This window comes from Falco peregrinus, chromosome 8 (genome assembly GCF_023634155.1).
Source record: "Falco peregrinus isolate bFalPer1 chromosome 8, bFalPer1.pri, whole genome shotgun sequence".
Lineage (NCBI taxonomy): Eukaryota > Metazoa > Chordata > Aves > Falconiformes > Falconidae > Falco > Falco peregrinus.
The window spans coordinates 6975424-7000394 of NC_073728.1; the positions used below are offsets into that span (position 1 = coordinate 6975424).

Sequence of the window (24971 nt, forward strand, 5' to 3'; positions counted from 1 at the left end):
TTGCTTCCTGCTTCTGCTGCTGGTGGCATATGGAGCCGCACTGGAGGGGATGCAGCGAGTCATGCTGGAGGGGAAGCAGGCAGAGCTCAGCTGCTTTCAGTTAGCTAGCAGCAGGACGAGGGAGCCGGGGTGTCTCGGGCGATGCTGCACAGGTGAGCCGGTGCTGGTGAGCCACCACTCATTGCTCCGTGAGAAATCCCGGACCGAGGCCGAGCCATTGGTTTGGTTCATTGCCATGGGACTGAGAAGGGAGAGGGCTGCGCACACCACATCCAGCCCGTGGGAGCGGAGGGACACATGCTGTAGCATCAGGGAGGTCTGCAAGGATAAGGCACAGACCTGAGCCAGCTCAGTGGCATGAAATCTGGAGGAAGGTGAGGAATTGTGATGCGTGGACATCCTGGGATGCAGCTTTCTGGGATTAGTTGTGTCAGCCGCCTGTCTGGAGGCATTGCCTGGGTGTGCTGGTGCCCTGGCCCTGCTGGGATGCGTCTCCTTGGTCCCTTTGAATGTGCTGGCAACAAAGTTTCTTCCAGGGGTCCCAGCTAGGCATATGATGCAAATTCGGCCAGATTCACATCAAAATTAAGCAGCTTATTGTGTTTATTCTGTCTCATGCCTGTAAATCTTGAGCACTTTTCATTATGTCTCTTGCATTGACTCTCAGAGCACAACTGCCACACAGTCCATGTGTTGGCCAAATGCTTTATCAGTCTGGGTAGATGAAGCCTTGTGGGCTTGTGCAGGATTGTTATTACATACCTGTGGTTGATGTCAGCAGGTTGAGGCTGGGACAGTGCCATCAGAAGCTGTGTTTCCTTGATAAAGCACCCACCTGACTATGAGCATCGCTTGGGTGAGTCTGTACATGCAGCATCCAGAGAGTTGCTGTTACATACACATGTGGTCTGGCCTCACTGAGTGATGGAAATCCTCCTGGGGAGGGCAGAGTGCCCTCATGAAATATTTAGTTCATCTTTTTTGATAAAGACACCAGGAGGGAAAGGTCCCGGAAGGGGATACTGCAGTGCCCAGCATCAGAGGAACCAGGGCTTTTCTCTTCAACAGAAGTCAGCAAAAGAAATTTCCTCTACTTCCAACACAAAGGCATGGCTCATCTGTGTACTGGCCACTGATGAGGTGGGACACTGAAGAACCTTAAGCAACTAAGCTTTGTCCATGATACTTCTGCTGCTGCTGCCCTGTGGGGTGCCATTTGTGCCCAGCGCTGAGAACTGGCTGTGAGCAGTTGTTTGGGAGGGCTGCCAGAGGAACTCACTGGAGTGGGAATGAAGGGCTGGGAGTCAAGCTGAAGTCCCTTTAGGGGCTCATTTCTACTCATCAGGCCTCTGAGCACCGCCACTGGTTCCCCTTTCCCATAAGGTCAGTGAGATTTGGGTGAGGAGAGCAGTTTGGGCCATTGCCTGCTTGCCCACCCTTCCTGAGATGCTGTCGCTCAACCTTCCTTTTCATTTTCAGCAGCCGAAAGGCAGGAACGCGGGAGGCAAATTGCAGCACTTGCAGCAAGCACTTCGCGACATGCCCTGCGCATCCAAACACAATACAATTTTGCATCTGAGTACCAAAAGCTAAACAGCAGGTGAGACTGGGTTAACAGCCTGGGCATGGCAGTTTCTAAAGCAACGCCTGGGGAGCTCTAAACACAAACACCATTAGCAATAACAGGATCTGTGCACTTAACTCCCTGCCCTGCTCTAAAAGCACCAGCCTCCAGCAGCAAGCATTCTTCACTTTATCCTCTTGGTCCAGCTCAGTGCTTAGCAGCCAAGCCCAGCCCAAGGAGCTGGACCACCTGCCGCCACATGAACATTTGGTCTAAGTCTCATCCACATCCTTTGCCATTTTGCCAGTTTTGGAGAATATTCACCATTAAAGCCCTTCCTTTCACAGATCACAAAGCTATGGATTTATTTGTGCGCCGTAAGTGCCATGAATTTGCTGCCCTTGTCAATAACAAGGAGCGGCTGCTGTGCTGCTGATACAGCCATCAGTGTATGGCCTTCGGTGGCTGTAAGCTAAAGAAGGACCATCCGTCCGAACACTGGGCTCTGTAGGAGGAAAGGTTGCAGGGCAGGTGTAAATGTGGGCCAGATCTGAGAGAAAATACAGGAGGGCAAATGTGCTCTGCTTCCAGAGACCCAGGGAGGCTGCAGAAAGATGCTGAGCTGAAATTATAGCGGACAGCACAGGTGGTGGAGGGAGTCGGAGAAACATCCATTATTTATATACCCTCTGCAGTGAGCTCACGGCAAGTTGGGATTGGCCAGGAACTGGGTCAGGATGAAGTGGGATGAAGCAAACAAAACCTGAAGTCCTTGAGCGAGGCCCCCTGCCAAGCCCATGCCGATGCTCTCGCACTCTTTCCTGCTGAAGCACCCTCCAAGCCAGGTTCCCGGCAGCCACAGCCCTGTGGCAGGGCCAGCCTCTGCGAGCTGGATACGTCTGCAACCCCAGCTTGGTGAGTAGTATGGGAAGAGTGTTATTTATTGCACACTAACACACTCCGGGCACTTACCCGTTTAATGACTCACATAAACGTTTTCATCTTGTCCAGTTTTAGGTAACAGAATGGGTTGTTGCATTGATTGTGTCATGCCAGCGTATTTAGCAAGCCCAGAGGCAGAGGCACAATTGATGGAGGGGAGAAGTGCTCCCTCACCACGAGCCAAAGGGGTTGATGTTGATGTGTCCACTGTGGGTGGGAGATGCAATGAGTCAAGAGAGCCCCTGTTGCCTGCTGGCATTCACCCCTCAGTCTCCCTGCATGCCCAGTGGGGAAAGTGGATTCATGCATTTGGCAAGGTCTGGTGCTGAAGTGTGCAGAGAGAAGGGGTTTAGCTTTACATGATGAATTGGTGTGTAAGCCCACAGAGAGGGCCTGTGGGCTTGGCATGACATTGGCTAGCTGTCCAACAAGGCAAGTGGTGCTCCTGATGAGCATTTAATCATGTTGCATTTTCTCAGGGAAAGCAATGATCTTCAACCACGAGGTCTGAAGATGATGATCTGAAGGTCTGAGGTCCATCAGATTTGTTCTACCAGGTCTTAGGAAGGGCTAACTGTCCCTGGGGTTCACCTTCAGGCTGCATCTGTGCACGTGACATGGTTCAGTCACTTAAACCCTGCATAATAAGCTATGCTTGCAGAAACAACAGCCACATCTGTACTTGTAAAAGCATGACATTGGTGGATGCATGCTTGCTAGGCACCGTGAGCTGCCTTGAGTGTCTGCAGCTAACAGCCTAAGGTTTGGGCTATAGTGTAACTCAGATTGTAAACCAAGTGACATCATCTTCAATGCTATTTCAGCCTGCAGTAAAATTATTTATTGGTTTCAGAACATATGAGCCTCTGGTCCCCAGACAGGCGGATTTGTCCATGGAGATCTCAAGGTATCTTAAGCTCCCTTTTTCTATACAGATGCCTAAATGTGTCCATTTCAAGATCCTGCTTTGAAACGTACTGAGAAAACTCCAAATACTACAGTCAACAGGAAGAACTTATGAAATGCAAAAGTAGCAGAAAACTGAGGCAGAGCACACGCTAAGCGTTGGGGAAGTACTGGCTGCAAACCACTGCAGGTAGTCCCACAAACGCACAACTTGGGATTTCTTCGTTTTCTTAGAGGCTACAGGTATCAGCCATGACATAGGGAAAATACTGCATTGGATTGACTTAGGATCCCATCAGGTCTGGCAGTCTGTTTTTTCTTAAGGGGGAAAAAAATGAACACTCACACACACTGCTACAACAACGTGAAGTATTTTCCTCTTCAAGGGCCTTTCCTCGCTATCCAATGTCTTCCTTTAAAGAATGGTGCAGAAGTCAAGCAGAGCTGTGCATCATCCAGAAAGCACGCAGCACTCAGCCACAGCGCTCAAGGATTCCTAGAAGCCAGTGCTGCATGGGGAGAGCTAAACCAGGGGATGTTTTAAGTGGGATGCAGCAAGCAGCAAGCGTGCAGCTGGTCCTCCCATTCGGGGAAGTGGGGCTTGGAAACAACACTGGGGGTTTGCAATCTGGCAACGCGTGCGTCTTCCACTTGGAGCAAGAAATGTCAAGGAGAATTAGTGAGATGACTGGAGACTTAGACTGCAATAGGAAGCAACTGCTGTTCATAAGCAGGCTGTGACTGCTCAGCCTTGCTAATCAGATTTCGGAAGATGCTCAGCTGGCTCATGCTGTAGGGTGCTCATTGCATGTTTTGCTAACAATGCTGTGCTGAGGGGGGTGTCCATATTTCAGGGAATATGGGGGAGCCTGATTTAATGCCCATAAGTGCTGGTTTTCTCAGCGGAGGGGGAAAAGGCCATTTGGAAACCTGTATATGTGGGGCATGGCTCTGATACCCGCTCTGTAAGTCATTTAGAGCAAGCAAGGCGGGACCAGATGCTCCTCTGAGCACCAGCTGTGAGCACCGAGCTTACCAAAACCCAGCCTTATCCAAACAGATCTGCTGGCTGGGGGTGACCCGACAACCTGCCCAATTTCCTGGGCGGCTGGAACCTGTCCCCATGCCCAGCGCACGGTGGCTTGGTCATGCTGGGCCTCGGCATGTCAGCGCCAGGAGGAAAAGCAGCCACATCCAGCTCCGGCATGCCAGCTTCATTGCTGCTCGGCTGGTGCAGCCTGCTTCAGCCCCTCTCCCACTGAAGCACACTTTTGAGCCGAGGCACTAGAGAGTATGGATCAATGTTTGAGCCAAGGGAAATGGGGATCCTTTGCACTGGATCAAGGTTTTAATTAGTACAGGATTTTGTGATTTTGCATGATTTGCTTGATACCAGTTCCCGCGAAGAACGAAAGTTTACTTCCATTTCCCAGTGCTCTATAAAAGCAGCTTCCGTTAGCGCAGCCTGTGCTCTCAACTGTGCTGTATATGGCGTTTCTATTTTTAGAAACCAGGGTTGCCATGACAACCCAGTGTATTTTTTGTTAAATATAGCAGCTGTTGCAGAGAACTCTTGTCCTTCTGGATGTAAAGGCTGTGTTTTTGCCCTCTGACAGAGCTTAGGGTATTAAATGCAGATGAGAAAGGATGATTAAATAAGTGGAAGCCCAGAAGAAACCATGGATCTGTAATTACACAGAGAGGTTTTGAATGAAGCTCTGTGTGTCTGCTGCTTCAGAAGCAGCCCTTCTGCATTAGAAATGATGTAGGGACAGGGATGTGGAGCTTTTTGGTGTGGGCTGTGGGGTCCATGGGACCACCCATCCCCTCTTTCTCTAGCCAGCTGGGATGCTTGCTTGCCGGCTGCCCAGCCTGCCTGTCTTTTGCCTGTTCTGGTCACTGCCCCTTCCAGGAGACAGGCTGGTCCTGGCTGTGCTCACCAGAACTTGTCCCATCTGGGAGGAGACATGGGGGTGCCAAATAGGTCTTGCTATCAGAGGGTCCCTGTGGGAAGGAAGGAGCCTGTTTTGGGAGAAGCAAGTTTTATCTCCTACGCACACTTAAGGAGCTTGAAGAAGAGGGTAGTGTTGCAGGGTTAGGGTCTGGAGCTGCATCTCCTGTCCTGCGATGGAGACCTCGCTGGAAGAAGTGCCAATACATGGACATAGGTCCCATCTCCGGGGCTGGCCCAGGGGTGCAGCATAAGAGCACTGCTGAACCACACTGCACCCCAAAGCAGTAATGTGCCCAGGCTTTGGTGTTTGATGGGAAATGAACTGAGTCTGTTTCTTTTAAAAAAAAAAATGTCTTTGGCTTTGACACTTCTTTACTGGATCCCTGTATGGTGCAAGCACATCCCCTCAAAGGGCTGTTTTTTATCTCCTGGGAGGAGGGAGAAGAGGGAGTTCTCATTCTGCCAGGTTCATTTTGTGGTTGGCACTTTGCCTTCCTGTTTCAGTAGGAGCTTCCAAATTCAGCGAGCTCGAAGGGGCACTTGCTAGTCTCTGTCAGCCACAGTCACTGCTTGCATTTCCATTTCAGTCCACGTTGTGCCTGATAGCTCTGCGCACAGGGTGGGGAGCACTATCGCTTGGGCCAAGGGCAATATGTCAGCTGGGAGATGGAGATCTTTTTTTAATTAACTGGTCTTTGCCTCATTCAATTAAAAAGGAAAACTAGTGAACAGTAGATACACTGCAGGGCTTAGGGTCTTTGAAAGTTTCTTTAAAAAGTGGATGTAACACAAACAAATAAAGAACCAGAGTTAAACCAGCTTGATTTTAAAGTATCCATGGAGGTCACTGTGACCAAGGCTCTGAACAGGAATAACATAGCTCTGGGATTCTTATCTGTTCCCTGAGCTATCGTGAGTGGCATCTATTGCTGGGGATGTTATTGCTTTTCTGAATTTAATAGCATAAACGTTGCTTATGCAAGCAGAATGCTGCAGGGGAAGGGGTCTCCTCTCGCACACTGCAGAGCCGCCTCTGCGGACACTGGGTGCTTGAGTTCGTGCTGCTGCCTGTTCGCTGCAGCCTCCAGGCACTTCACCCCACATTTGGTCTGGCTCTTTCACCAGCTGTGCAAGGGGATTTTGAGGGGTGGGGGATTTTGAAGAGTCAGGGATTTAGGAGGCAGTAGGACGGAGTCAGATGCCGGCTATGCTACCAGTTGCCGGCTGGAGTCTGTCCTGGTCCCTCTGCAGAGCTGGAGCCTGTTCCCACATGTGCTATAGCATCTTTCTCTAGCTGAGGGCATAAATACAGGGGTCACCCCTAAGGAAAGCACTGCCTGTAATAAAGGAAAGAAAGGCTGCCACATCAGATTTGAAGACTTCCACGCATCCTTCAGGAAATATGTTGTCAGACATTTCTGGCCCAGAAAATGCAGCCTGAAGCTGAGAGGGAGGTTTGGGGCAACCGTTTTAGATGCTGCTTTGGTTTTAATCCAGCACAAGGCAAAGGGAGGACTGTGGAGTGGGCACAGTTACAAAAAGATGGCTGCACCATGGCTGGCAGGACCAGGTGTATTTGATGTTCCCTCTCCCCACTCTGGCTTTACTTAGTTGTGTCCCTGAATGCGCACATCTTTAAAGGTGGTGTCAGGCCCCAGGTAACACCAGGCAGCTTTGCTGAACCCCAGTCCCAGACGGTTGGACCTAAAGGACTTCAAGCAAAAGTCATCTCCCTCAGGGTGCTCACTGGAGCGGCCTTGTCTGACAGCCAGGTCAAAGACCACTCAGGGACTGAGGACAAAGCTTCCTTGTGGTCTGTCACCACACTTCCCCCAAGGTCAGTTCCCCAGGACTTCACATCAAAGTGCATCTTCCTGTTGCACTTTTACAGGCTCCTTGTAGGAGGTGCCCTTGGCTTGTGACTAATCCCTGGTCTAGTGGGGATGGTGTCCTCCCATTCCTCCCGGGAAGCACTGGTGCCCCTGAGATAGAAGAACTGCTGCCAGGGTGCAGGGTTGTGGAAAGAGCAGACATCGGTGGTACAGGGGAGAAATAAGGCCAATGCCATACAATAGGATCCCAGCAGTGTGAGGAGCTCAGGCAAAGCTGCCAGCCAGAGATGCCGCATGTTTTGTCCTCAGAGCTACTTCCCTGTCACGATACTTCCCGCAGGGTTAGGTATAGTGCTGTGTGCCAGCCGCTAATCCTGCTGGGTTGCTGTGGGGCCAGGATGCTGGGGTGCAGGTCACAGGCTCCATCCTGTCTCCTCAGTGGGTGCACATGCTCAGCTGGTCCTGCCCGTGGGGCACCAGTCAACTGACTGGCTCCGTTCTGCAAATAAACCTTCTTCTGCTGGTGCAAGAGGCAGTGTTTCCCCTGAAATGCATATTTACTAAAACTTCTGCCTTTACTTATCTGTCCACTTCCCTGTGTATTCAGCGATTGTCCGGGTGTTTATAATCCCCGCTTTCCCCCCATTGATTTATAAGCTCATTGTAATCTCTCCATTGTGTCGCTTCCCCCTCCAGGCAGCGTGGAGCAGGCAGCAGTCCTGGGTGGTTTTTCCTTTCGCCCTGCGTGCTGGCTGGTCCATCCCTCAGCCATTTGCAGTAATTTGTATGAGGAAGGACTATGGCAGCAGCAAGCTTCAGCTGCAGACCATCGCCCACAGTATCAAATATTGATGAAGCTGTGTTTTCTCCCAGCGAGGATGCACTTGAAGGCAGTGAAATTTCCCCAGCAGTGATAGGGGCTGCTGTGAAGGATGAAATGCTTTTCAGCTGCTCAGGACATGGGTAGGGCTCTCAGCTGTGCCTCTGAAATATAAGCACACCACTCCCTTCTTGGGGTTAGGGATTTGTTTGCAGTTTTTTTATTGAAGTCACTTACATGTTTGGTTTCTTAATAGTCTTTTGAGATAGGAAGGATTTATTTATTGCATCTCTCCTTGATTTCTCATCCTTGGACTGTGGAACTTGTGGTCTGGGTGGCCATCATATCTGAAGCTTTGGTGAGAAGGTGCGGCTGCTAGGAGCATGCCTGTGAGTCCCTGCCAGGGGAGAGCGGTGAGTGTCTGGCTCAGCAGCAATCTGTGAAACCTCTTCTTGTGGGCTGTTTTTCTCACCTGCTCTTTCTTACAGCTTTGTGCAACGCTTCTCCTGCACCTTCCCTCTGTCTCGCAGTGGGGTTGCCTTTGCACCCTGGTTCTGAGGCAGCTGCAGGTCCATCCAGACCTGAAGCACTGAACTGTACCCAGCACTGAAGGCTGTAGACATCCATAAAGCTCATCCCTGAGGCTGAAGAGGGGAGCTTTGAGCACCCAGTGTATCAGAGAGATGCATGAGCACCTGCTCTGAGCCTGGGGAGAAAGAAGAGGTACTGAGGGTTACGTTCCCCCAAGCAGAGGTAAGAGGAGACAGGCTTCTCAAAACCTCTAGAAATGTGGCCCAAACTCCCTTGTCATCAGGCCTGTACCTAATTGGGAAGGACCTTTTGAACATGTAGGGAGGCTGCTGTTCCTGCCTGGCATCCCTGCTGGATGCTGGGACCCCGCTGGGCTGGCTGTTGTGTGCCAGCTCTGTGGGTCGTCTTGTCACTGTCCTGCTGCCTGGAAAGGCTCTTTTGGCTTGTACAAAATAAAATGGGGTATCCTTTAGCGCACAAGAGCTACTGCAAGGGCAGGGGTGCGCTGGAGGTGTGTGTGTGTTGAGTGTTTTCCACATGAGGGTTTTTTTTTGGAGGGAACACAGGAATATCGGAGAGATTCTTGTTTTTTTGTTTTTCCCCTAAAAGCAGACAGTTCTTCTCTCTCCTTTCCAAGCTCAGTGCTGCATCAGTACTCGGTGTATTTGCCAGGCCAGCCTCAGCAGCCTCTCCAGCAGTAGCATGGGTTTGGGCCATTTGGGGAAATTCTCTGAGAGAAGTCTCAATGGTAGCGTTCATTTAAGGGGAAAGTCCAAACCTTCTGTGTGAGTTTCTGAGCACTGAGGGAAAAGGGAGCAAGTCCTCAGGATGAAGGCGCAGTAAGGAGAAAATGGCTCAGTCTCTTGTTCTAGTTCCTCAGATGATTCCCTGCCTCTCACAAACCTGCCCTGCACATCACTTCTGCCCCGGACTGATTTTTCCCATGGCTCTGTGTCTGCTGGCATGTGGGGTGTGAACTGGGGGTCAGATGAGGATGGGAGACCAGCTTGCACCAGGTGTTTTGGGTTTCTTCCACACTCCCTCCAGGCTGAGCACCTACAGTGGCTCACGCTGCCTGGAGGGGTGACTGAGCACCAAAGTGGCAATGACCTGTCTCCCTGGGACATGTGGAAGCACTGCAAGGTCTGTCTAAGGTGGCTGCTAAATGCTGAGTGTTTGGAGATCCTGGGCTCAGCTGATCCTGTTGCCAAAACCTTGGCCTGAGTGGAGGATGCAGAGGAGAGCATCCTTGCTACAGCAAGAGGGTTGGCTCAGCAAGACCCTTGCAGGCTACCTGCCAGGCTACTGTCTGACTTGCTTCTGGTGAGAAAGAGCATCTTCACTTGTTTCTGGCACGGGCAAGTGTCTGTAGCCTGTAGCAGCCTCAAGTGGGCTCAGGTTAAGCTCCCCGCTTGAACTACAGGATTTCCAGTTAGTCCTTAGTAAAGGCAAGAAGCTTTCCAAGGAAGAGATTCAGAGAAGTAAGCCTCGCAGCCTGGGAGTGAGACCTGGCTGCTTTAAGACTTCTGTCACTGGCTTTGTTCCCCTTTCCAATTTGTGAGAAAGCCCACGGAGAAGACCTCCCCGAAGAGCAGGATGAACAACGAGTTACAATCTGCTTTGCCCACAAACTATAAAGCAGCCAAGGTTTCCACCCTACCCATAGGAATGTGAGCTGTTTGAGTAACACTTGTGTCTGAACCGAAGCTGTGAGGAGGTGAGGAAGCAGCAGGCTGAGTTTGCTGGAGGCTTGTAACCCTGTTTGCTTTTAACCCAGCCGAAAACCCAGGCACGTGAGGAGACACTGTAATCGGTTGTGCTGGTGTCTCCAGCTTATGTAGATTTTTAATTTTGTGTTGTTGTTTGTTTGTTTGCTTTTTTAGTCTTAGCCTCCCCAAACCCCTTAGCTCAGTACCTTCTAGGAGGAGTTCAGGAAAACTGTTTTGTCCTTTGCTGTGACCTCCCCATGTCCCCTGGCACAGGGCTACACCCCTAGCAGCCACAGGGTCTCTGCCCCTCTTGCAAGAAATGGGAGGCCAGAACAGATGAGGTGAAGGTGAGGATCCTCTGGTGAGGCTGTGGCTGTGTCCAGGGCTGTGTGGAAATTGCTGCTGGAGCTTCATTCTCTTTGATATGTTCTTGGATGTGCAGCATGCAGATTTTCACCTTCTTGAATTTCACCCTGAGCCTTGCGTTTGTCCAAACAGGAAAGCCTGCCCTGAAATCCAGACATGACCACACAAGACAGCTAACGTTTGTCTTGCTCGTGTTACAGGTCTCCTCAGGCAAACAGCCCTGCCACCTCAGAAAGTGTGGGGGGCACTGGGGAGACAGATGCCAAAACCTCTCCTCCTCCAATTCAGTGATTCTCAAAAGCAGCTGCATCTCTGGAGGAGAAGCAGGAACAGCTGGAGCAAAAGAAAGGCCAAATGAGATGATGCCATTAGGATTATTTCATCTCCCTCTTGAATGGGAGCCCAGAGCAGTCCCTTTGTCAGTGAAATCCTCCTGTGTGGGGCTGTTACACCATCACAGGGCAGGGGCCACAAACACGTGCAAGTCCTGGGGAGCTTCACACTCTGGGAAGGACAAGATGTCCCAGAGAACTGGCCACAGGGGACTTTTTTCCGTGCCTGAGCTATCAGTCATGAGGAGCACTGGAGGAAGCTGTGCTGAAATGGACAATAAACCCAGGATGCATTGGACACACAAAAAATTTGGCACAGGGTAGGTGGTGCCCCAGGATAGCCTGTTGGGAAGGTTAGCTCAACGATGTCTTATGTGAATAACAGCATCTCTCTTCCCTGCAGGAAAAGTTTTCCATGTTCAAACCAAAACCTTTTTTATTGTTTGTTTTGGGGTTTTCTGGTGTTTGTTTCTTGGTTTGTGGGTTTTGTTTGTTCTACCAGCCCCTGTAAATGAATGCCATGATACAGGTCTGCCTTTTCAGGGAGGGAGATCTGGCACAGATGTGATGACAGAGTGTCTCTTCCCCCTCTTCCTTTCTGTTTTCTAACGGGCTCATTCTTGCTGCATCCTAACTCTAGTGCTGTTTACGTCTTTGTTGACTCCATCCACAGTATGCGAGTGCCTGTAAAGGGCTTGGAAGAGGAAAGCATTAGGTAGAGGTAATTGTTAATGGTAATAAGAATAACTGTGAGAGGCACCCTACTCGAGCTGCATTATAAAGACACTCGGAAACCACCCACCCTCACAAAAGTACCCTCTTTGCTTGCTCTTTCATTCTCCCGCATAACAATCACTTATTTCACTTCATATTTTTCTTTCTCTTCCCTGGAATTTGGATCAAGTGCCCATTTCTGTGGTCATGATATGCCTCTTCCATATCTTCCTCCTACGTTGTCACGCCTAAAGACAAAGGGGGGGAATAATAATTCTCTTAATCCCTTGTGACCTCTCTGATGCCACTGACTATGTCCTCTGATCCAAAAGGCACGCAAAGCAGTAGCAGTAGATGCAGAGTTCAGCTCCAATGGCTGGAGACAGTTGCAGTGAGGAAAAAAGATCCCCCTGCCTCTTCTGCCCTAGGTCCTGGGAAGCTTCCCAGTTTCCCTGACACCAAAGCCTCCCCTTTACAAGGTTTCAGTATCTGGTGCTGTTAACCCCACTGATCCCAGGTGGATCAGATGGAGGGGTTCTGCCAGGAATGTGTTTCTCCCTCATGCAGAGGGTGGCTTGCAGTGCTTCCCACATCATCCTGCCAGCATTCTTGCAGCAGACTGGCTCTCTCTACTAGAGGACACTTGTCCTTAGCACCCCCAGCTCAATCTGCAGGTGGCAGAAAGCCTCTGCAAAATCCAGGGGCTGTGTGAGAAGCCCACCTCTGTTTAGGCAGTGGGATGGACCCCAACTGGGCCAGGTGCTGAGTGCGGTTCCTCTGCCGGCTGGTGCCAAGTTACCTTCAGAAAGTTCACCTTGACTACCAAAAAGCTGACTTCACAGGTATGCTGCATTTTTCAGGTGGGCAGTCCCTGCTGTGTCCCATGTTTAAGAGCTGCTTTATAAAACAGTCATTTCTGTCACTCTTTGAAGCCAGGGGTTCTGCTGCAGCTGTCCTGCGTGTGCACAGGGGTGGCTGCTTAAAAGCCTGTCCTGCTGTCATCCCTGCATACCCCGTCCATGGGGGACATGGGGAGCGCTCAGCAAACATGCTGCCTTCCAGCACGCAGCAAGCCCTGCACCCAGACAGTCTGCAGCTGAGAAGCCTCATGCAGTGTGGGATCTAAACTAATACGTGATCAGTTTCATTTCTGGCAGCACTGGGTAAAAAAAGAGCCTGCAAAATCTACAAATCAGCTATCTCTCAAATTGTGTGGGATTAAGGAAAAGGTGCAGAATAGAAATGATTTCCGTGGGGGAAAGCATATAATTTCATTTGCCCAGGAAAATAATATACTCCCTTCATGTGTGTCTTCCAGAGACTTTAAAAAGAATTAAATGAGGGGTCAGAGGATGCAATTATGAGTGCGGTTCCTCTGGGGGCAAAGCGGGTGGAAGAAATTTCCCTCCTCCCCTGTGCCCTGGAGGTTTGTACTTGCCCTAATGCTGCAGTTCACTGCCTCTGTAGTCATGCTGGTAACTACTTGTCTCCTGCACTGTAGCCCCCAAAAACGTACATACACAATGAAACACTGGAATAAGCCAAATACCAAAATCTGGCAAGTAACTGTTTATTATTAACTTTTAAAACCAGATCCCACCCAATACGGGATGCTCTCTGGGGGTGGTGGTGTGGTGTGTGTGTGTGTAGAACGTTTTAATCCAGCTTTGCTACCAAAAAAAATGTCCCCACACTTGGTGTCAGCCAGGAATTGGTAATTTGACAGTGAGTCTACGGTGGCAGCCCCAGCATGGGGCAAGAGCGAAGCCCAACACTCACTGTGCTGAGGGCTGGCTTTGCTGTCACCCCCCTTGTGTCCTGGGGAGCCCAGTGATGGCTGGGGGGTGCGTGTTGTGCCCCAGCTCCGGGTAGCTGGTGGGATCTGTGTAGTCAGTGCAGCCTTCATCAGGCATCATCAGTGGGACCTCCACCCAGCATGGTTGGTGGGACTTCTGTGCAGCGTGGCTGTGGGGCATGCATTGCAGCCCGCAACCCCTCCCCACTCCCATGCTGCAAAAGGGAGATGAGGATGGCAAGGCTCTCTGAGGGCCTTTGATGCGCTCTCATTAGCTGGTGGGCTCAGGCTGTACAATATTGCAACAGCCTCTGATCTCACCACAATGCTAATTTAAGACAGAAACTAAACCTTTTTATTCTCCCTCTGCTGAAACATGAAGCAAAAATCAACAGCAGGCCTTCTTCTGTCAGCTGCGATCCCATCAGTATCCGTGGGGCAGGGGGAAGGGGGACAGCAGTGGGGCTGGGTGGTAGAGGAGATGGATGGGTGCCACTTCGCAGCCTGCGCGTGCCGAGGCAGCTAATAAAAGCCAACCCTTGGCAGCATTGGTTGTATTTTAAAAAGACCATCTGCTCCCACCAGCCAGCAGACCAGTCACTCCGGCAGAGTGTGGCCAGCCATAAAATGGGAGCTGGCAGGGACTGCCCCAGTGGGACCGCATCCACTGGGCAGACCACAAAACCACTGCGTGGTGAGGGAGCTGCCACCCAAGGTCCCAGCTCTGCACTGTCCTGAAGGTATCTTTTTTTTTTATCAGCCGGAGCCATTTGATGTGAATTTCTCTAGCGCCTTCACTCAATTGTCACATGGAAATCGGGTCTATTAAGCAGCTCTGGGCTGCAGCCAGTGCACTATCCATTATGGGAAACTTTCATCCAATTATTATTATTATACCTCCCGCTTCTGCCATAAATAACATCGGAGGCTTCTTCTGGGTCTCTTGTTAGAGCGGGATGGGTGTGAAGAATTGCCCAGAATTGCACTGGTGAGCCCAGCACTGCTGTGCTCCTCTTCTGCCTGGGACAGCAGTAGATCAGGATGATGATGGGTGGCAGTGCGATCTTCCTGGGCGGTGGCAGGAGCAAAGACCACGAGCAGCTGAGCGAGGGGAGGCGTTGCTTCTTGAGCTGGGGGTTTGCAGATTGACGCTGCCAAGCCTCAGCCAGTGGTGTGGCTTGGAGAGTGGTTCAACCCAGAGGACAGCTGAGCAGCAAAAGGGGTCGGGGTCTGACCTCTTCTCCCCGCCAGCCTGCGTGGACAGACGAATGTTCCTGGCACTCCTCTGGGATGTTTCTCACCTTGTTTTGCGTTGATACAGGGAATGGATTGCTTTGGCATTTTTAATTGTGTTGTCTCAAAATTGATGGCAAATCTCTGTGAGCTCTGAAGTGAGTGGTAGTGAGAATCCTGCCTCTTTGGGGACCCCCTGCCCATGTTGCTCGTGGAAGGAGGCTCTCTGTGTGTTTGTGCTAGCTCCTAGACACCCCAAATCCCCCAAACCAAGCCTTGCTGCCTGGAAACCACTTGATTGTGCTGAAGGCATCCTGCCTGCTCTGGGCCATCTGTAGCCAGCCATGCCGCTGCTTCTGCTTGAGGTTTTCTACCTTCTATCTCCACTCACATCCCTTCCTCTCATTTGCTTCCCGTAGGTGGTGCAGAGAACAGCCCGCTCTTGGAACAGCAGCACTAGTTCACGGGCACCGCATGGCAGGTGTAGTCCCAGCTACAAACAGGGACCAGCCAGCTGCAGCCACCCTGGAGATCTTTGGTCAGATAGCAAGCTGCACATCTCCGGCGAGGGCCCTGCAGCTTCCTGATGCTCCCCACATCCTGGAAATGACATGCCCATGCGTGCCCTCCCTCACTGTCACCGGTGTTTTCTCGCGTGCAACCCCTCCGTCCCTGATTGCACACATGCTCCAGCACTGCCAGCCCCAGGGACTTTTGCTGTAAGGTGCCAAAACTCTGTTGTCTTGTTTGAAGAGCCGGAGGGGGAAAGTCCAGCCACCCAGTGGATGCTGCAATGAGATAGCGCATCTATCTGTAATTGTCGCTTAAACTAATTAAATTACCAGACCCAAGGAGTTTTGAAAGGGTCGTTTGGAGACTCCTGCCCTGCTTTCTCCCAAGCATGTGTGTAGGGGGGCAGGTAGCCCTGCTGCTTCCAGCCACAGGCTTTTTTGCAGCCTCCTCTGGAGCTGCTGATGGTATCTCATGTCAGAGGCAGAAGATGCAAGGCCTGTCTAATCTGCTCTGGCAATTCCCTCATCTCTAAGCATCATTTCCCCTCTTCTTCTAGAAAACAAGCATGTTTAGCGTTACACAGTTTCGGCATCTGAGTTGCCTGACAGCTTTAGAAGGGAGTAAACATTCATCCTGCTGACATGGCAATAAAACCGGTGCATCTGGAAGAGAGGAGTCAGCAGCAGATGTGCCCCTGCAAACTGCTCGCTGTGATGAATGCTCTTCCCAGATACTGCTAATCCCTTTTCTCTTGCTCCTAGGCCTCCTTAATTGTGCTCCCTGTGATTAAATAACTCTTTGAAGATATCACTAGAAGTTATTTCTTCCACGTGGGAATGTCGCTTGCCAGGTTCGTAGTCTTTAGCTCTGGGCATACAGAGCCTGTTTTGTAGGGGAGCTGGGGAAAGCAGTGTCCAGGCTGCTCTGGTGACCCCAAAGTGCTCTGGGGAGAAGCCTCTGCCAGAAGGTCAGGACCAGCCAGCTGGCTGAAAGGGTTGGTGGGCTTGGTGGAGATGCACCCGGATGCCCTGCATGAACCCAGGGATGATGAATTCCCAGGAAGCTGCAGCTTCCCCAGTGGTGCTTCCTCCCCTAGACATCTGGGAAGGGCAAAGTCCATGTGTTTGGGGAGGAGAGGGGCACCGTGCGGGGGTGATGTATTAAATAGGGCCATCCTTCTGTGGGCAGAGGAGAGATGGGTGCTGGTTTCCAGCCTCCGCAGGCTTCCCTGCAAGCACGGCACCCCAAGCCTGTTTTTTCGAAGGATGCTAAAGGCTTGGTCTGGGACACAAAAGCCCAGCAGGGCTTCAAGAGTGTTTGAGGGGCTTTGCCAAAATGCAGATCAGGAGGGAAATTATTTTATGGGTGCTTACACCCAGGAAAAACAACAGACACGGGCATTTTCTGCAGGACGGGGCCTAATGTGGCAGGGAGCCGGCAGTGCTCCATCTTCTGCACACCATGCTCCTGACTGCCCCCCGGGCAGGATCCCAGCCCCGTGGTGGCACAGCCTGCCCCGTCACTGCCCACCCTGGAGCTTGTGCCTGGCTTCCCTAGGGCAGAGGCGGCAGGTCCCTGTAGATAGAGGCAAGCGATTGCCTGAATATTCATGTATCGGCAGGCAAGCTACAGCAGGCCCTTGTTACAAACTGCTACCCAAACTGCTTACATCCATAAATGAGGGAAATAAATAAACAGATGCTTGTTAATTGACTTAATTACCCACCAGCAAACAGGAGACCGGGAGCACATCAATAAAAAATGTTTTAAAAAGCAACTCATAGTAATTCTTTTCCATATGCAAACCACGCTGGTCTCTTCTGTCTACAGTAGACTCCCCAAAGACAAGAAATGGATTTTCATTACGTGGAAAGGAGAGATCAGAGTCTGAAAATTAGGGTTGTGGCCCCAAATGAGTCCTAAATTTATGCCCTCTTCCCAAAACCCGGGCTCTTTGAAACCCAGGCTGGGCCAGTATTTAACATAGCAACCCTCCTTGAGCAAGAGAAATCCTTGAGCAGCTGAGGTAATCCTTGTTTTCCAGCGAAGAGCAGGCATGAAGGAGAAGGAGGCAGGGCTGGGGAACTCTTAAAGGTTTTTCTATTGTTTATTATTTTTTTCCCCCCAGAAAACGTTTGAGCAAAAGGGAAATGGAAGAATTGAAGACCCATTCCCCTCACTGTCACGCAGCCAACTCCAACCTGAGAGCACGGGATAACTCTGATGTGCTCCTGGTGGGGCTGGTGCTTGGAATGAATACCCACAGCCAAGCAGTGAGGTAGCGGGCTGGGATGGATAGATAAGAAGTGCTGCCCAAGCTGGAGGTCTGGGGACAGACGCTTGATCTTTTGTCCCAGAGTGGATGCAGAGGGTCCTGTGCAGACCCTGGAGCAGCCCTGCTGAGCATGGGAGGGGGGATCTGCCCCACAGCTCTGGATGGACAGCCCTGTCCCACCCTCTGGCTTTTTGCATGCCCCTTCCTGGCAGCCCGTAACCTCCCATGGGGAATTTCTGTTGGAGTCCATCCCAATGAAACCCAGACCACTATGTGGTCTGTTGACCCAAGCTGCAGAAGCTGTCATCTCCTGTGACTTCACTTGATCACAACACCAAAAATCCCCAACCCTGCAAAAATAGCCATGCCAAGCTCCAAAGTCTGCAATAACTTGAGTTTTAAACTATTTTTTTTTTTCCACTTTCTAGAAGTGCTTCCCCTTGTATGGGTACTGCCAGCTCAGCAATGCACACAGAAGTCGCTGCTGCAAACTGCTTTGTGCACGCACCCTGAGCCCTGCCAGCCAAGACAGGTACCTGCCCTTTCCCAGCCTCCTTTCTCAGCATGTTTGCTCTGTTCCTGGTCTGGCAGGGAGACTCTGTGGAAAAACCAGTATGGGTTCCCTCGGAACTGCTTGCAATCAGTCTCCAGTGCCGTTACCTGTGTATCACGCAACCCCAACGTTTAACGAGTGCCCCCAGGGCAGGCAGGTTATGAAAGAAGCCCCATGAGCGTGCCCCTGGCTGCCTCCCTGACGTCAATGTGACGCAGTGGAATCAGGAGAAAATGCAGACCAGTGTACGAAACACTGGGGAGCTCAGGCTTTTGGGTGCAGCCGGAAAAAAAAAGAAGAATGAAGGGGTGGAGCTAGTGACAATAAGAGATGAAGGGAGATTGTCTTATCACCCAGAGCTGGCAGCTGGAGCGAATTTCCCCTCCCAAGTGCAGACTCTGTAGGCGTGGGTGATGTTCTCCCATCCTTCAGGTCCTGCTGGTCCAGCCCTCGCCATGGGCATCAGGGTGGCTGCAGCAGAGAGGGGCCAGCAGGCAGGTGCTGCACCAGACCTCCGACTCGCCTTGCTCAGATCTGATGGCATGTGGATTTTAAACACATAGGGATGATGTTACCGTGATGCTCAGGCACTTTAATTTTGCGCCTAGATTTTGAACATGCTTTAACAATATTTGTTGGAGAACAACTTCAGTGAAGAGCCAGGGCGTCTGCATCAAGAGGAAACTGCTCATATGGCTGCACCTGTCCTGTGGACTCAGGGAGAGAAACTAGATCTGTACAAGCTCACCGACAGCACCGAGCAGCATGTACACTGGAGACTGTCCCGCTTGAAGTGGAGGGTGGCAGACCGCGTGGTGCATGTCATGCTGCAGAAGACTGCAGGTTCACCCCAAACTCTGCAATATTTGCTGAATCATCTCCATCAATATTTCTGGTTTTATCCAAAAGAAAGGAGTGAGCAAGAGCCCTTCTGTTCCTCTGCTTGCAGGACAGACCCTGCAGCTGGGACCCACACAGGCTAAAACAGCAGAAGGCTCTTTCAAAATGCCCATGAACCCAAGTCTTACTTCTGAATCTTTCAAGTCTTCCTTCTGTACTTTTAAACACAGCTTCCTGATGTTTACTTTTTTTTTTTTTTTCTTGGATCTCACATCACTTGCTGAAATCAGGTAGCACTGAGGATATGGGCTAGAAGCAATGCTTTCACTGTGCTGAGCAGCCTGGCTTTGGCTGGGCAGTGCCAGTGCTCAGCAGGGTGACTGTTGGGAAGTCCCCAGGGTCACAGGTACGGGCTGGAAGTTGTGGCCAAACACCCGGTGAGCGCCAGGTGGTGGAGACAGAGAATGGGAGCCAGTATGGGGAGGGGCAGAGGCAGCCTCTCAAAGCACGGTGGCAGTGTAAGGCAGCTGGGATGTTCTTGTTGCTCCTGTTTGGGAATATCAGGCTCATGTGTCTGAAACGAGTCAGGCACGGTGATGGCATCTGGCACTTTTGCTCCATCTATTCCTCGGTCTCTGACTGAGCCTGGTGTCGTGGGATGCGAGCAATGATCCCTCTAAAGCTGAGGTCACGTTGCAACCCCAGTCCTGGCCCTGCTCTGCAGCATCAAGGGAAGGATGCAGTTTCAAACACGGGAGCTGTTCATCTTCAAGCCTTGAGCCCATGCAAGATAAGCAGCAGCTCCATAAGCTCTCCGTGCCCTGCCAGGTACCGGGCCACCCTGCCACCTGGCACTGCTCCTGGTTCAATGCATGGGAAATAGATCAGAGGCTCAACTAGGGGAGTGGGACCATTGCACATCCCTCCCTTTTGAAAGCACTGCAGGAACCCATCAAAGGGTGGTGGGGAGACGAGTGGAGCATGACGAGGTGGCCATGGTGGGACCAGGCTCGTAGCACTTGTCCTGTCTGTCCTGCCCTGCGGGAAGGGAGCGGTTTTGAGGCTCTCTGAAGGAGCGGGGCGCTGGGCAGGCTCCCCGGCAGCCTGCGGGCTGCCCTGCCAGCCTTGCACGACCAGTTTCTATGCCCAGCATGTCTTTCAGCAAGACGTGCAGTTTCACCACCTGCTCATTCAGGCCTCTGGCTGCCACATTACCTATTAGTCGGTGTGCTTGTTTGGCTTCCTGAAATGTGCCTGTCCAGCTCCTCTGGCATCCAACATGCTGCTGCCTGCCTCATGCACTCTCCAGATTTGGGTTCCTCCTTGGAAAGAATCCACATTGCCAGCTATTTTTGGAACAGAGGCATCTATTGTCTTCTGCTGTTCCCCGCTGGGTTCAGCTCACAGCTCCCTGGGGCCTGCTTCCCCCCATATGCTCTCCCCTCCCGTGGCATGACTTCTGTGTGCCCCACAGCATCTCCAGTACACAGCACTGCTAGAGCCCCACGAGGCAGGGCAGAGCCTTTGACACCATTTTGTGGATGCCCTGAGCCCATGTTGGTTTCATGAGTTGTCAGGGGGGTCCAGGAGTGAGGTGGAGCAGGGTGTGTGAGGTGTCCACCTCCAGTGGTGGGCTGCCGCAGTGGGGCAGCTGATGCTGCCATGAGGTCCTGCCAAGAAGACAGCAAGCCAACCTGCAGCATGGGATGTACAGTAGAGGACCAGGTCCCTCACCTCCCCAGGGTGAAGCCCTGTATGGACCTGAGTGGCAAGGTCTCCAAACAGGTTGGGTGGGAGCTGCATTTGGGATCAGTCCCTGCATTAGGCAACACAGAGAGAAACTGCCGGGCAGGCTGGATGCTCTTGGCAGGTTGTATGTAGGAGGCTACGCTGTAGTCCTTGGGCTGTCTTCCCTTGCCACAGCCTTCAGAGCTGGGCTGAGATTTGCAGCCATGGTGTCCTTAGCAAGAAAGTTGGGCTGTTGCTCCCACAGTTCAGGACCTCTGAGACACCTTTAACCAAAAGTTGACACCTCTTTGGTTCCTTGGTGATGCTGGGTTCCCTTTTCTAACAATTTATTTGTGCCTCTTCCAGAAAGCTAGTCAACAATTTTCAACTGTGTCAGTTTGCAGAAGATAGAAGGTAGGGTGGGGGGTGGGAAAGGGAGACAGGACGGAGCTATTTTAGTCTAAGTCCATCTGCGTTGATAATTCTCCATCCAGCCCCAATCATTCCTGGAGCAGGATTTGCTGGGTGGCCTGGCCAAGAAAATAGCTTTCGTGCTTTGCAAGCCCTGCAATGCCCACGTGCCCGCGCACCTCTGCTTGCAGCGTGGCGGGTGAGCACGTGCTTCAGCAGAGCCGCCAGCAGAGCTGCAAACGTGGACACCGCTCCACAGCAAAGGGAACAAACAGTGCCAGCAGCTCCTTCCCACCACACGTTCCTCTCCCTGCAGTCAGCTCCACATCTCAGGAACAGCGATTTCAGCACTGATGGCCCCTCAGCATGTTAGAAAAGTTTCGTGCAATCTGTTTACTTTTGGACATATGCTGTGTTTGTGCTGCCTGGAGTTTTGCTGCCTCTGATAACTTTGGGTGTCATTTTCTCCAGTTTGGTGCCTGGGTACTGATTGACACCTGTGGAAATAGGCCTCCAAAGGGGTGCAAAATGTCTTTGTTCCTCTGGTGTGATGCCTCAACTGCCACTATAAAAATGGCACACGTTGCCCTTGAGGCACCGATCCTCCATGGGAAATCAGAGAAGGAAGATGGAAGGTGACGGGACCACGCTGCTCTTCACCACCTTAAGAAGGTTGAGGGAGCCCGAGGTATCTGTATCGGTGTGTATTTGCGTGCAGGTGCTTGTGTCTGTATAGATCTATAGTGCTACAGATGTATGTCTCACAGAGAGTGAATAGTACTGCCAAGAATGAAATCTCTAACCTCAGTTTCAGGGATGCTGAGGTCTTGGTGACAGCAGCTTTGCTGCACCTGGAAGTTGCCTGGGTGGACAGGAGGTGTGCATTTAATGCACAGCATCTCTTCTTGTAGAAAGAAAGCACGGAATCCTGGTTTGGATTTCTGATTTTCCTCACTTTCTGAGTGCTGTTCCAGAATAACGCTCCAAGGAGAGTCCTCTGAGCCCCCAGCTCTGTGCCATGGTGTCCTGCTTTATATGACCAGATCCCCAGCTTTGCTGCAACACAGTTTGCACCAAAAGAGACAACTTAAAAAAATAATAATTGGAAAAGAGAACTATTTCAGGGCAAGAAAAATCAGGGTTTTTATCAGCGTGAGCAAAGGCAATGGGACAGTGCTCTTCCAGCACTGTTTCTGATCTCAGGTGAAGTGTTTGGGCTGTGATGTACTCCGCGAGCCAGGTAAAGCCGCCTCCCACAGAACTGGCTTTTCAATGTACATATTAGAGTGTATTTGCAATGTAAATTAATAAGTACCATCTGCTTACCTCTGATGTTATGAGAATGTTGTCTTATGACTGGCTACAAACAAGACAACATTGAAGAGGTAACACCTGCTGGTACATATTACTGCAATTTATTTTCAAACATTAGAAGATTATCTTGGATGGGAGAAATAGGTATAATCTCCTCTTGCTATGTATTAAGTGCTAATGAGAGGCACGTGTGTGGATTGCCAGAAAACATCTTCGAGGAATAAGCACTAAGGATGGAGTAAACTGTATCCAAGGGCAGAGGGACCTCGACAAGGCTGCCATCCCTCTGCAGCTTCTCTGTGGCTTGGCCCCCGACTGATGAAGATTTAAGGGGATGTTTGGCTGGTGAAAAGCTGCTGCTTGTCAAATGTAAAGCTTGCTGCAGGAATTTATTGATTTCAGGCAAAAAGGCCCTAGAGGTAAAAAAAAAGAAAGGTCTGTCAAAACATCCTACTTTAGCCTTTGGGGATGGGATAGTCTGAATTTTCATTTCAAAATCACAGCCTACTTTTGAAATGGAAATTATTCTAATGCTGAGACAGAGATGAAATCTTTCCATTTTAGCAAAATAATATGTTTCATTTGACTCCAGAAATGCTTTTTCCCAGTTTTCCCAGAATAGGAATAAAATCTGAAGAAACAGTAGACACAAAAACCGGGGTCCTTGCAGACTACCAGCTTTCGTTTCCACTCAGATGTTTCCGAACTGACATCCATCCGCCCATCACACCTCTTTTTTTTTCTCATCCCCTTATTTTTCTGCAGATTGGCAGCACTGCAGGGCAAGGACTCACAGGCCTGGGTTTTAATATCTGACAGCACGCAGATTATGAATTCCAGTGTGGCTATATAGGTATTTATGTAGGTAATTGTTATGTTGGTGACTAGCTTTTATTTTATGCTGCCTCAAGCATCTTGCGGTGAACAGGCGGGAGTGTGGTGCCAGTGTGTCCGCTCGGCAAAAGCTCTGTTGTGAAAGGTATGGCAGCTGAACCGCGCTTACCAGGGAGTAGACAATGCCGATTTTCCTGATTTTCTGCAGCCTGCATAGAGCTGGGGGTGCAGGACAGGGCTTTCCCCCAGTGCAGAGCAAGGATGCTGAGGGGTAGACTCCTGCCCAAACCTGCAGGGATGGAGGAGCTCCTGATGAGTTTGAGCAGGGGAGAGGAGAAGCCAGTGGGACTTTACAAAGGAGGGGACTTTTCTGGGGAAGGGGCAAGGTGAGAAAAGGAGAAACTGGCTACAGAAGGGCAGGGAGCTCACTGCTGGGCAGGTCTCAGGCTACCAGTGCAAACTGGGGATGGGAAATGATGGAAACATTCATGATGCTAGCCAAAGAAACGAGTAAGTTTGGGGATGCTTCGCAGAGCTGGGGTGCACACCGGCTTCTGCAGAGGGATCAAGGCAGGGGTAAGTGTCCTGTTCTCAAAAGAGCTTTTGATATGGCCCTGAAGAGGGGGGATTGGAGCCTGCAGCAGTCTCCAGGTTCATCCTTGGGGAGGATGGGGAAGGCTGAGCAAAGAAGCCATAAGCAACCTCACAAATGTTTCTCCTGGGACACATGTCGAATGGGTTTTCTAACAACAGCAATTTTTGAGAAGCTCATTATCAACATTACTGAGCAAACCTGGCAGCTCCTTTTCCTCTGATGCAGACCTGCAGGGAACAGTTTTAACGTGGTGCACCAGGGCTGGGATGCACAGCAAGGCTCTTACCCTGGGTGCAAGGTGGACCGCAGCCATCCTTAGCAGGACAAAACCAGCAGACTGAGGTACCAGCACTGCAGGTGAGTTGTGAGGAGGAATTTTCCTTCACTGCATGTGACTGAACTGCTGGAGACGCACCTGCATGGTGGTGGCAGCTCAGAAACAGTAACAGGAGCAGACCTCTCATGAGCTCTGTCATAGACCATAGCTGGCAGAGATGCTGTTAGACAGGCCCCTCAGCCAAGCAGATCTGAGTGAAAAAATGTTTTCTGTCACTGATAGGAAAGACTTATGCTTATTCTTCCCTTTAAAAAGAATTTTTACAATGAAAAGGCACCAGTGGAAATTTTCCCCCCATCTGATTGACTTTGGCGTCATTTTAAGCATGGGGGCAATGGTGGGCTGGTGTGGGGATACCCTTCAGTGTGGGTGGCTACTGGTGCTTTCACCAAGTTTATGGGGCAAAGCAGAGACAGCTGGGGTCTGGAGCATCACCAGGGTGCTCATGCTTGCCATCTTGGTTGCGATTGAAGCACTACTGTGTCCTGGACATCCCTCCTTGCTGCCCCATCTCAGCCATGGCCCTTGCTGGAGGGGACGGGGGGGCATATTCATTAGATAAAGCATCTCCTGCATGGTGTGCCTCCACGGTGCTTCCTCCTCAGCTTAAAACTCCCAGTCCTTTAAATTATCCTGGTGACGTTCGGCTGTCTTTCTGCCCCTTGGCTGCTTTCCATCCCTTCTGCTTCTCTCCGCAAAATCTGGGGTGACACAGTCAAGCCTTAATGAAACTTTACCGGTGACTCAGGCCCGCTGGCTGTTATGAGTGGCACATGGCCCAGTGCAGAAATGCCATTGCAGGCGGGTGTTTGCAGTGGAAATCATGGGCCGGGGAGGGAGAGGGGTGCCGGTGGCAGCTGCAGGGCACTGCTG

At 51.1% G+C, this 24971-nt stretch overlaps 2 long non-coding RNA genes across 2 annotated transcripts; both read left to right on the top strand.

Moving 5' to 3' along the window:
• The first annotated feature begins 749 nt into the window (after window positions 1-749).
• Window positions 750-5192, top strand: LOC114013188 (uncharacterized). Its single transcript, XR_003556099.2, has 5 exons — window positions 750-856; window positions 991-1383; window positions 1480-1600; window positions 2260-2479; window positions 3442-5192. It is a non-coding gene; the product is annotated as an uncharacterized LOC114013188 (long non-coding RNA).
• Window positions 5193-10812: 5620 nt separating this feature from the next.
• LOC129785081 (uncharacterized) lies at window positions 10813-24260 on the top strand. The gene is made up of 3 exons (XR_008748609.1): window positions 10813-11276; window positions 15118-16061; window positions 17915-24260. It is a non-coding gene; the product is annotated as an uncharacterized LOC129785081 (long non-coding RNA).
• The last annotated feature ends 711 nt before the right edge of the window (window positions 24261-24971 follow it).